We start from the raw sequence: 14,055 nt of genomic DNA, 5'->3' as shown, positions 1-14,055 counted from the left end.
TGTGTTGCAACGTTCAATTTTTATACAAAAAATTCAATTATTGGATGAAGTATCTTTTTAAGTTTGGTCTCTTTCTACCTAAAGTTGATATCTCAGAAAATGAGCTTACAGTCAGATTTTGTTTGGGTGTAGTACCAATCTTTCATCGTTCATGAGCATTGCTTTTCAAAATTCATGTAACAAATTAAACCCTCATGAGTCTGAGACTATTCTTGCTGCAAATTATTAACTGTTCCTATGTCAACTGTTTTGAAAATCAGTGACCAAATATGTAAGCTTTCATCAATCTTTATTACTTTATTTATTTACTTTATATTACTTTAGGTTAGGACTACGGTACTGTTGTAACTGTGTGCGAATGTTCCACCTGTCAAAAGGTGATAGTTAAGGGCACCTTTTGACAGGTGGGACATTTGCATACAGATACAGCAGTAGCTTAGTCCTTACCTAAAGTAATATAAAGTAAGTAAACAAAGGTATCACCTCTTTGTAAGTAGTCTTGGCATTCTATATAACCTATATATAAATAAGACCACAGATAAATACAATTTCAATAAACACTTTAACTGTGTAAAATAGAGGGGAAAAAATTCTGTCTTCTGCTTATCTTGAGCAGCCCTCACATGGCATAGCGTGAAGCACACAATAACTTAAATTAGCAAGGAAGTGCCCTTTAGACTGAGTTTAGGAAAAAAACGGCAATGAAAATAGTGCAAAAATTAAAGAGTAGGTAGATTCTGACATATAACTTATTATTTGCATATATGTCATCTTTACAGCAAGAACGGTCTTTTCATGAGCTGCAATATTAGTTTAATCTTAGTGAATTCAAGCCCTTTTGCGATGGTGAATGCGCTGCAGTTGCACTACAGACAGCTCCGTGAAGAATAAACGAAGGATTAAATAGAAAATCTCGTGATTAAAATGTGTAGATGTGGCAAACGCTGTTCACTCAGGCTTTACGGTGAATACTTTAGTCATTTTCATAGCGGGCTTTAACCCACCGGAAGTCTTTTATCCACTCTTCGAAAAGTGTAAATGGTGGATCACCGAATGATTACTGATCAGATTTGGCATTATTTGTAACTTCAGGTGGTTTCTAAATCAAAATCTGTCAGTGTTGTTTCATTCTCTCGTACTCAGACCTTTACTTTTTCGCAGCTGTAGCTCCCAGTCATTTGAAGGAAAGCGTTGACGGATTGATTGACAGCTGATATTGACCAATTCATTCGCGCTCAGTTCAAGAGCAGTGGGCCAATCAGAAGAGTTTTAAGGTCGGGCAGGCTCTGCGGGCTTTGTTTACTGCAGCAAGTTGACATGACAACTGTTTTGAACTGTTCCTGAGCGCTGCGTTTGGCATTTTTAAGTGCAAATATGCATTCTGCGTGAACGTCTCCTAAATCTGCGTATCCGGTGAACAACTTTCGAGCCCTGCACTTTCAAATTCAAGCAGTTTAAAGCACTTTGTCCAAAATCCAAGCACTTTTCTAACTCTGAAAACACTATATTAAAAATCAAGCATTTTCCAGGATTTCCAGCAAAGGCAACGTTTTCCTCTAAAATGTGTTTTATTTACAAGTTCCCCTAAGTTGTAATAGCATTATCAAGTCATATACAGATATCAGTCAACATAAAATATTAGTTTTCCTTCTCTTTCTCTCTAAAAATAAATATTTTAATGTTAATTATCTGCATACATTACTTTTATTCATATACATTTATTTTTAATAAATATTATACACTCACTGGCCACTTTTTTTATAATAATTATTTTTTAGGGGCTTTCACCTTTATTGATAGGACAGTGAAGATGTACAGACAGGAATGTGTGGGGAGCAGAGATGGGGGAGGGATCGGCAAAGGACCTCGAGCCGAGAATCGAACTCAGGTCGCCGTGAGCACCTTGGTGCTATGTGTTGATGCACTAACCACTAGGCTATTGGCGCCGACACTGGCTACTTTATTAGGTACACCTTACTAGTACCAGGTTGGACCTCCTTTTCCCATCAGAACTTCAGAACCGCGAGAGAATTCATGTATGGGAGTGAAGCGACCAACTGACGCAGGTAGGTTATTTGACCATGACAAAATGGTGGATGTAGTACGTCTGAAATCCATTTATACTTCTCATATTCATACTGTATTGAACGCACTTTTTTAACAGCCGAGTAGTATGTTTAAATTCAAATGCAGTACCTACTGAGTAGTAGGCGGTTTCGGACGCAACCTTAAACAACAAGAATTTTTTTTAAACATTATAACTGGTTCTGTTCATAATTTTAATGGACAGAATTTCTATGCGCAGCCTTGGGCTGGATGCGTTCCAGTTCGGGGACCACAGGATTTCATCTCTGTTATTTGCAGATGATGTTGTTCTGTTGGCTTCATTGGACATGGACTTTCAGCATGCACTGGGGCGGTTTGCTGCAGAGTGTGACGGGTCTGGGATCAGAATCAGCACCTCCAAGTCCAAGGCCATGGTGCTCCACCGGAAAAACGTGGCTTGCCATATTCAGGTTGGAGGAAAGTCCTTACCCTAGGTGGAATAGTTCAAGTATCTTGGGGTTTTGTTCACGAGTGAGGGAAGGACAGAACGTGAGGTGGATCATTGCAGCGGCATCAGTAGTGCGGTTGATGTACCGGTTCGTTGTGGTAAAGAAGGAGCTGTTCCAAGAGATTTACTGGTCAATCTACGTTCCTACTCTCACCTATGGTCATGAGCTTTGGGTCATGAACGAAAGGACAAGATCTCGGATACAAGCAGATGAAATGACTTTCCTTCACAGGGTGGCAGGGAGCACCCTAATGGATAAGGTGATGAGCTCTGTCACCCAAGTGGAGCTCGGAGAGCCACTGCTCCTCCAGAACAAGTCAGCTGAGGTGGCTCGGGCATCTGTTTTGGATGCCTCCTGGACGCTAGGGAGGTGTTCCAGACATGTCCCACCGGGAGGAGACCTCAGGGAATACCCAGGATAGCTGGAGGGACTATGTTTCTCGGCTGGCTTGGGAATGCCTCAGGATCCTCCGGAGGAGCTGAAGGAAGTGTCTGGGGAGAGGGAAGTCTGGGGTTCTCTCCTGAGACTGCTGACCCGGTGACGGATAAGCGGAAGAAAATGAATGAATGAATGAATGAATGAATGAGCTTAAAATAAATAGATTTCTTTTGTTTATCAAGGAAACAGGTAAAACAGTTTTGTGGACACATTTTTTTTCAGGATTACTTGATAAATGGGATATTCAAATGAAGAGTAATTACTGTCTATAAATCATTTGTAACATATTAAAAGTCTTAACAATTTAATTCATTCTTACAAAAAAAAGAAAAGATAATCAGTAATGACAATGCTAGATAAAAACAAACAAATAGCGTACATAACCATCATTATAATAACGTGACAAGGCAATGCAATTTTCCTGCAAAATTGTGCATCTATAAATCTAGTGATAAGAAAAATGCAATACAAAAGCAACTGGATTAAACCAAAGCTGCTCTGAAAGCCAGCAATGAAATTCCTCCAGCACAAACCCAGATTCTCCAGCACGGAAATCAAACACCTGACAGGTGAAATGAAGTTCTTTCATCGCCGGGCTGTATATGAAATCCATTTATTTGTGGCTTTCTGTATAAAGTCACCACAGACCACACAGCGGGTCACCCCTTTGCGACATCTTCATTTGTCCTGAACATCTTTTCACAGCCCGCTATTAGAAAACACATTCCGCTGCACAGCCTGCATTTACTGTATGCCTGCATGCAAGAAAATCAACAAGTGCAACAAACATCAAAGAGCATATGCTAGAGAAATCATCACATAATAACTACAGATAATGAAAGTTTCTATGCATTTTATACCATATCCTTGGGTTTTTGTTATGGAATCTGATACTGGAGTGACATATGATGATGTTCAATAATTCAATATGTAAGGGATAAAGCACATTCACGAGGTTGTTATCGCAGAATAAACCATGACAGAATTATCAGCAGCACAATGTGAAGTTGTATAAGACTGAAGGGCTTTATTCTGCAAAAACAACAATCCTGGATGTACTTTATCCCGCTTATCACACAAATACTTGCCACAAAACATAAAAATTAGACACAAAACATTGTTCTCTTCATTAATAGTTTAATGATGCTTAAATTAAACGCAAAGCTGACAGAAACAAAAACAGCTGATGGAGCATACACTAGCCTACACATTAAGTCACAAGATGGCGGCAAACAGTCAAAAACGCAAAGCTGACAGAACCAAAAACAGCTGATGGAGTATAAACTAACCTACGTATTATTCAGACACAAGATGGCGCCAAACAGTCAAAAACGCAAAGTTGACAGAAATAAAAACAGCTGATGGAGCATACACTAGCCTACATATTAAATCACAAGATGGCGCCAAACAGTCAAAAACGCAAAGTTGACAGAAACAAAAACAGCTGATGGAGTATACACTAGCCTACATATTATTCAGTCACAAGATGGCACCAAACAGTCAGAAACGCAAAGTTGACAGAAACTAAAACAGCTGATGGAGCATACACTAACCCACATATTATTCAGTCACAAGATGGTGCCAAACTGTCAGAAACACAAAGCTGACAGAAACGAAAACAGCTGATGGAGCATACACTAACCCACATATTATTCAGTCACAAGATGGTGCCAAACTGTCAGAAACACAAAGCTGACAGAAACTAAAACATCTGATGGAGTATACACTAACCTACATATTAAATCACAAGATGGCGCCGAACAGTCAAAAACGCAAAGTTGACAAAAACAAAAACAGCTGATGGAGCATACACTAGCCTACATATTATTAAGTCACAAGATGGCACCAAATGGTCAAAAACACAAAGCTGACAGAAACGAAAACAGCTGATGGAGCATACACTAGCCTACATATTATTAAGTCACAAGATGGCACCAAATGGTCAAAAACACAAAGCTGACAGAAACGAAAACAGCTGATGGAGCATACACTCGCCTATGTATTAAATCACAAGATGGCGCCAAACAGTCAAAAACGCAAAGTTGACAAAAACAAAAACAGCTGATGGAGTATGCACTAACCTACATATTAAATCACAAGATGGCGCCGAACAGTCAAAAACGCAAAGTTGACAAAAACAAAAACAGCTGATGGAGTATACACTAGCCTACATATTATTAAGTCACAAGATGGCACCAAATGGTCAAAAACACAAAGCTGACAGAAACGAAAACAGCTGATGGAGCACACACTCGCCTATGTATTAAGTCACAAGATGGCGCCAAACAGTCAAAAACGCAAAGTTGACAAAAACAAAAACAGCTGATGGAGTATACACTAACCTACGTATTATTCAGTCACAAGATGGCGCCAAACAGTCAAAAACACAAAGCTTACAGAAACGAAAACAGCTGATGGAGTATACACTAACCTACATATTATTCAGTCACAAGATGGCGCCAAACAGTCAAAAACACAAAGCTTACAGAAACGAAAACAGCTGATGGAGCATACTAAACTTTTTTTGCAGATTAGGTCAATAGCAATATAATACATATATCCAGGGCTGGAGCAAGCTGAACAGCTGTTCGTTTGTTACCGCCCTCCATATTATGTTGCCCTGTGGGGGGGAGTTTGCCGCCCTCACTAATGATGCGCCGTTGCTGCCGTCTATGGATGCGCCGGCCCTGCATATATCGAGATAAAAACTTCAACAAATAATCACAACAAGAAAATCTGACACCGTCATATAAGCCTAATATATATAGTCATGGTCAGCCGGCTCTGCTGTAAATCAAGCTCAATGTTCCTTCAGAGCCGTTTGATAGGCATAATATTCTCTGCCGGCCGGATTCCTGGAGTCCATCTCGGCCAGTGAAACAGTAATTATGGCGTGTGGATCCAGCACAAACAGAAAAAGGTCTGTTCCCTCTGCCTTATTGGACAAATTTGCTCATATTGCCTTAAATAAATGAGCAAATCAATTCAGTGACTGGCTCTGGACTGGAGCAGGGCAGTGTATGCGCACACACACTCACATGCGCACACACACAGCACTGTTATTAGCACTTTGGAGGCACTGAAAGTTCATGAGCACAGCCAGCTAACATTAATCAACCTACTGCAGAGACTGAGGGAGAGACAGAGGAGATCAGCGTGAGTGTGTGTGCGTGTGTGTGTGCGCGTGTGTTTCTGAAAGCAGATTAAATGGCAGGTGTGCATCAAGGTTGTGTACTATTCACAAATCAATCCTTTAAAAGCATCATGAAGTCACATTTAACAAATAACAAAATTCTGAAGTGTTTATTATAAATCATTTGTCTGCATACGTTTTGTTTTTGAATTTGCGTATGCCTACAATCTTTAATAAAATTAACTTTCACTCCTTCTTCAATGATATCTCTTCTCTGATTGGTTTTTGTTGGCTTGAGGGAGGGGTCAACTTGTCACTCACATGAAATCCACCAATTGCAAACCACAACCAGCCAATCATGCTGAACATTAGTGCTTTTGAAGAAAACATTTGACTTGGATGCACTAAACAATGTAGGAAGAAATGGCAGTTTTTTAATTTGGCTTCTAGTATTTGAACTTAAAGGGCACATAGGTTACCCCTTTTTTCATATTTAATATAAGTCTTTTGTGTCCCCAGAATGTGTCTGTAAAGTTTCAGCTCAAAACACCCATCAGATTATTTATTATAGCTGTTTGAAGTGTGTGTATTATAGCTGGAAAAAAGGTTTTGCAGTTTTTTTGTACTGGCCCTTTAAGGCTAGTCCTCCCCGCCCACCGTTCCCACGTGCCTGTCAGCAATCGCCGCCCTCGGCTGCCTCAGGAAGCAGATCTCACATAACGTGTGTGAGAAATACTACAGTAAGAACTTTAACAATCAGAATTTGATGCAGTTTTTGTGGATTTGCAACAATGAGTCAAACACAATGTCATTACAAAGTAAACACACGGATTAAGTGCATCTGAAGTGAATCGCTGTACTTCATTACACACATGCTCTGTTTTAATACATTTTAAACTTGTGAAACTCACTCCTGATCGCGTTTGATGATGATTGATGATCCTAGCGAACTGAACACACCTTTTATTCCCGGCTGCTTTGCGCTCGTCCTGTCTTGATTATATGATTATACACGTGACTTCCGGACATGTTAATGCGCACAGCTGTCAATCAATATTGGTGGGCAGGGGGACCGCACTCCTACGTAAAGTTGCGGTCGATCTAAAAACCGCTCCAATTGGTCCACTGGTTTCATGTTGTTAAATTTGAAAAAAAGCACTGGGTGTGTTTATATCACCCCAATATGACAGTCTATACACTATACTTACACACATTTCTGTCCAAACAGCTTGAAAAGTAGATTTTTCACCACAGGTGCCCGTTTAAAAGAAAATTTGGTCCCACTTTATATTACGTTTCCTTAACTACTGTGTACTTACGTCGAAATATAAATACGATGCACTTACTGTGTTCATAATGTATTGCAGAACACTCTTGTGGTGCCCTTGAGGTGCAATGCGGGTAGGGTTAGAGACTGATTTGGTGGTGTGGGTAAGTTTAAAGGGCACATAGTTACCTCTTTTTTATGATTTAATATTAATATTATGGTTCTTCTGAGTGTGCCAGTTTAGGTTCAGTTTAAAACACAATTCAGATTTTTTATTATAATGTGTTAAAAAGTGTCATGTTGGGGGCGTGTCCACAGTTCGCTGATTTATGGGTGTGTTGCTTCATGTAAATTAGTTTCGGGTTCCCGCCAAAGTAACAAGGGGGTGGGGCCATGAGCTCAACCGCTCTGCGTTTGCAACAGAGTCTGACAGGCAGACAGAGAAAAAGCTGGAGTGAGAGGATCACCATTCAGTCGTACATATAATGACAGGCAGGCCACGACTGAACATAGAGGATGATATCTGAGTGGCGTTCTCCAAAATTAAACAAAGAATCAGGCCTATTGGTGTGTGTGAGCCGTTTTGCGTTTGCAAAGTTTATATATCTATAACCACCTCTGAGTATATTGGGGGTCGTGAATCACTGGCGTTGTTATTTTGGGGGTCGCCGGCTGAAAAGTTTGGAAACCCCCGCCTTAACCCCCCCCCCACCCCCCCCTTAACCCCCCCCCCCCCCCCCTTAAAGGGCACCTATGGTAAAAAATCTACTTTTCAAGCTGTTTGGACAGACATATGTGCATGTATGGTGTATAGACTGTCATATTGGGGTGATATAAGCACACCCAGTGCTTTTTTTTTCAATTTAACAACATAAAAAACGGTGGACCAATTGGAGCGGTTTTCAAACCGACCACAACTTTACGTAGGCGTGCGGTCCCCCCGCCCACCAATATTGATTGACAGGCGCGTCATCATATCCTCAGTTTGTTGATTCACGTCCGCCATTTTCAGCGTGAGTCGAAGCGATATCACTAAAGGAACACCCTAGCTCTATTTTTAGATGCAAGGCTCATTGGGCTCAACACAAGAGCAATATTCTCCACATTATCGCTCTAATCGGAATTATTGGTTGTAAATTGCACGAATATAGCAATTTATCCGTGCGTACCGTGTCTGGTGTGAACATAGCATAAAACGTATGCTGGATAAGTTGCCGGTTCATTCTGCTGTGGCGACCACCGATAAATAAAGGGACTAAGTCGAAGGAAAAAGAATGAATGAATTAATTTATATACCAGAGCCTGCAGGAATTTTTGCCATTCTCAGGATTCTGCAATCAACGAATTTAAAGCAAAATCAAGCAAATGTCATAAAAAAGTTACGCATTTTTTTTACATTTCTGCATATTTCACTGCAGATTCATAAAGCCTAGAGTTGTTAATACACACTTTTCATCCAGTGTGTGAAAAACTCGCCACATAATCATTTTTTTGTCACTATATATCACTATGTATGAGCCATACAGTGGTACAGTGGGTAGCGCTGTTGCCTCACAGCAGGACGGTTGCTGGTTCGAGCCCCGGCTGGGTCAGTTGGCATTTCTGTGTGGAGTTTGCATGTTCTCCCCGTGTTCGCTTAGGTTTCCTCCGGGTGCTCCAGTTTCCCCCACAAGTCCAAACACATGCAGTGTGAATGAGTGTGTGTGGATGTTTCCCAGTACTGGGTTGCAGCTGGAAGGGCATCCGCTGTGTAAAACATATGCTGGATAAGTTGGCGGTTCATTCCACTGTGGTGACCCCTGATGAATAAAGGGACTAAGTCGAAAGAAAATGAATGATATATATATATATATACACACAGTTGAAGTCTGAATTATTAGCCGCTCTGTTTATTTTTTCCCCAATTTCTGTTTAAGAGAGAGAAGATTTTTTCAACACATTTCTAATCATAATAGTTTTAATAACTCATTTCTAATAACTGATTTATTTTATCTTTGCCATGATGACAGTAAATAATATTTGACTAGATATTTTTCAAGACACTTCAATACAGCTTAAAGTGACAGTGAAAGGCTTAACTAGGTTAATTAGGTTAACTAGGCTGGTTAGGGTAATTAGGCAAGTTAATGTATAAAGTTGGTTTGTTCTGTAGACAGTCAAAAAAACATAGCCTAAAGTGGCTAATAATATTGACCTTAAAATGGATTTAAAACAATTTAAAACTGCTTTTATTCTAGCCGAAATAAAACAAATAAGACTTTCTCCAGAAGAAAAAATCTTATCAGACATACCAGCCTGATCTCACGAGAAAACGTAAGTATTTTACGTTTTGTCAGTTTAGTGGCTTATTCGTACGTATTCGTACGAGTTCAGTCGTACGAAATTGTACGATTTTAAAAAGGAGGCGTGGCACCTAACCCCTACCCTAAACCCAACCGTCATTGGCGGATGAGCAAATCGTACTAAATTGTAAGAATTAGATCATATGAATTCGTACGAATTAGCCACTAAATCAAAAAGTTACGAATTGCCGTGAGATTGTGTTGGACATACTTTGAACATTTCCTTGCACTGTTAAACATCATTTGGGAAATATAAAAAAAAAAAAAAGAAAAAAAAAATTCAAAGGGGGGCTAATAATTCTGTATATTATTCTGTATAATAATTAAATATATATATATATAACTGTATATTATGTATTGCATATTGTAATATTTATGTGATTCCAATGCTCAGCATCATTCAGTTTCACTTGATCTTTCAGAAATAATTCTAATACGACAATTTGATGCTCAAGAAATAAAAAATTGTATTAGTATTCAAAACAGTTGAGCTGCTTTGTATTTCTCTGTGTGAAAAAATAAGCTTTTATATAAAATATTTGAAACATTCTAAATGTCTTTCCTGCCATGTTGAATCAATTTCACGCATCATTGCTTAATAAAAGTTTTATTTTCCTCCGAAAACGAACACATTTATTTTTTCTGGCAAAATAACAACTTCCACGGCTGTTCTGACAGGTCTGTATATGCTAATCAGACGCTGTAACCTAAATATAAGTGAATAGATATGCATAATTAGTCAAATTACGCATGTAATTATATGATTACTTGCAACAATGAACATGCACATTATGCAACTTCAGAAAATGTCTTTGAATCCCAATTTAGTGAAGCTCTATTCCTGTCATTTATAACTTAAATCAAATTCACACTGAGCTGATTCTTCCATTCTCAATCCGACCATGTGGATGTGTGTGTGTATTTTTGTGATATATTTGGACACAAAATCATATAATAACATGGTATAATACATTGCTGATGTCCCCATTGCTCAAAAGGCTTATAAATCATACAGAATGAGTTTTTTTTCCATAAAGTAAAACTGCACATATGGTCCTATAAGGGTCAGGTTTAGGCATAGGATCAGGGAAGGGGGAAAGAAAATACTGTTTGTACAGTATAAAAACAATGGAAACACATGTGATGTCCCCACCATTCACAAAACACACCTGTGTGTGTCACTGTGTGAGCTTGTGTGTGTTTGTACTATTTCTGGTGGTTTAAACAGACATAAATTTGTACAATAACATGGGTATGAGCTAGATATTATAGCATTGAAGTGGTTTAGGAGAACATGTCTTGTGTCCTCATTATTCAAAATGCGTTTTAAAAAAATCGTACTTCACAGAGTCAGAAATATTCATTAATTAATATTCAGAAATATTAAATATTGCCCAAGGTGTCCTGTTAGGGTGTAGGGCCATATAATGTTATTTTTACAGTATAAAATACATTATGCCTATTCAGAGTCCTCATAAATCATAAAAAACAACCACTGAGTGTGTGTGTGTGGCCGTACTGGTTTTTGTGGTTTACATAGACAGAAATTTGTATAATAACATGGGTAAGACCTTGGTATTACAACATTGAGTTGCTTTGTGAGAACATGTCTTGTGTCCTTATAATTTTGAAATGCTTAAGAATCATACTTAACAAGGTCTTCTGAAATTGTTTCTACCAGGATTCCAGTGAAGGTTCAGGAGTAGGGCCATATAATAAGTGTTTTTACAGTATAAAATACATTACATGTATAAAGAATCCTCATAAATCATTTAAAAAAAAAATGTGTGTGTGTGTCTGTGTTTGTACTGGTTTTTGTGGTTTACAAGGACATAAATTTGTATAATGACATCAGTATGACATAGGTATTACAACATTGAGGTGGTCCTCACGTGCTCATAATTCAAAATGCTTAAAAAAAATCATCCTTCTGAAATGTAAAGTTCCCAGGTTTCCTGTTAGGGTGTACGGCCTTGTGATTTTTGCAGTATAAAATACATTATGCCTATGGAGAGTCCTCATAAATCATAAAAAACAACCACTGAGTGTGTGTGTGTGTGTACTGGTTTTGGTGGTTAACGGATATAAATTGGTATAATGACATGGGTATGAGCAAGGTATTACAAAATTTAGGTGGTTTTACGAGAACATGTCCTCATAATTCACCATTGAGTTGCTTTGCGAGGACATGTCTTGTGTCCTTATAACTTTGAAATGCTTAAGAATCATACTTAACAAGGTCTTCTGAAATAGTTTCTACCAGGATTCCTGTGAAGGTTCAGGAGTAGGGCCATATAATAAGTGTTTTTACAGTATAAAGTACATTACACGTATAAAGAATCCTTATAAATCATAAAAAAATATGTGTGTGTCTGTGTTTGTACTGGTTTTTGTGGTTTACAAGGACATAAATTTGTATAATGACATCAGTATGACCTAGGTATTACAACATTGAGGTGGTTTATGAGGACGCCTTGCGCCCTCATAAATCAAAATGCTTAAAAAAAAATCATCCTTCTGAAATGTAAAGTTCCCAGGTTTCCTGTTAGGGTGTACGGCCTTATAATAAGTGATTTTTGCAGTATAAAATACATTATGCCTATGGAGAGTCCTCATAAATCATAAAAAACAACCACTGAGTGTGAGTGTGTGTACTGGTTTTGGTAGTTAACGGATATAAATTGGTATAATGACATGGGTATGAGCTAGGTATTACAAAATTTAGGTGGTTTACGAGAACATGACTTGTGTCCTCATAATTCAAAATGCGTAAAAAAAAAAAATCCTTCTGAAATGTAAAGTTTTCCCCAGGTTTTCTGTCAGGGTTTATGGGTAGGGCCTTATAATAAGGGATTTTTACAATATAAAATACATTATGCCTATGGAGAGTCCTCATAAATCATAAAAAAACAACCACTGAGTGTGAGTGTGTGTACTGGTTTTGGTGGTTAACGGATATAAATTGGTATAATGACATGGGTATGAGCTAGGTATTACAAAATTTAGGTGGTTTACGAGAACATGACTTGTGTCCTCATAATTCAAAATGTGTAAAAATCATACTTCACAGGGTTTTCTGAAATTCTACATTTTCCCCAAAGTATACTGGAAGGGTTTAGCGGCAGAACCATATAATAAGATGTTTTTACAGTATAAAATACATTATGCCTATGAAGAGTCCTCATAAATCATAAAAAACAACCACTGAGTGTGTGTGTTTGTGTACTGGTTTTTCTGGTTTACAAGGACAGAAATGTGTATAATGACATGTGTACTGATATGTATAAGACCTATAGGTATTACAACATTGGGGTGGTTTATGAGGACATGCCTTGTGTAAAAAAAACATTGTGTATGTGTTTGTGTATCTGTGTGTGTGTGTATCTCTGTGTGTGTGAAGCAGATGGAAAGGCAGGTGTCACGTGAATTGTGTATGTGTCAGGAGCAGGAAAAAGACAGGACTGAAATAAAGGAGAGAGAGAGAGAGAGCAAGAGAAAGAGAATGGGGGAAGAAGAAAAAAAAAAGAGAGTGATGGAGCCCCAGGAGTGAGCTGTGGTTCGGCTCTCACCCTGCTCGCGGCCACGCTCATCTCAACACACATTATTTACCAGCACACAACCGAGAGAGAGAGAGAGAGAGAGAGAGAGAGAGAGAGAGAGAGATTGTGGTGGTCAAGCGTTGATGTTTACTCACTGCTCTAGAAGATGGACTCCATCAGAAAAAAATAAAATAATAAATAAATCGGTCTAAATGTGCTCAAAGCTGCTCTCACTGTCAACTCATCTGATGAGAGCAGAAAAGAGATGAGATGAGAATACATGAGAGAAAAAGGAGGAAGGAATATGAAGAAATAAGGGTCAAATGATGAGATGAGAGGAAAGAGGAGGAGAAGGGAAGACAGAAAAGGTGGGAAAATAGGAGAGCGAATGAGACAAGATGAGAAAAAAAGAGAAATGAGAGGGAAGGACCCGCTGCTTATCTAGTAGCCCATTATATTTATAAATACCACAAACTAAGAAGGAAAGAGTGAACATACCTGTATTGTGTTTTTTACAAATATGTATGTATATACAAATATACAAATAAATACACTCACCGGCCACTTTATTAGGTACACCTTACTAGTACCGGGTTGGACCCCCTTTTGCCTTCAGAACTGCCTTAATCCTTCGTGGCATTGAGGTACTGGAAATATTCCTCAGAGATTTTGGTCCATATTGACATGATAGCATCACGCAGTTGCTGCAGATTTGTTGGCTGCACATCCATGATGAGAATCTCCCATTCTTCCACATCCCAAAGTTGCCCTATTGGATTGA

The sequence above is a fragment of the Danio aesculapii genome, chromosome 9 (assembly GCF_903798145.1).
Source record: "Danio aesculapii chromosome 9, fDanAes4.1, whole genome shotgun sequence".
Classification (NCBI taxonomy): Eukaryota; Metazoa; Chordata; class Actinopteri; order Cypriniformes; family Danionidae; genus Danio; species Danio aesculapii.
This window is presented reverse-complemented; position numbering follows the sequence as displayed.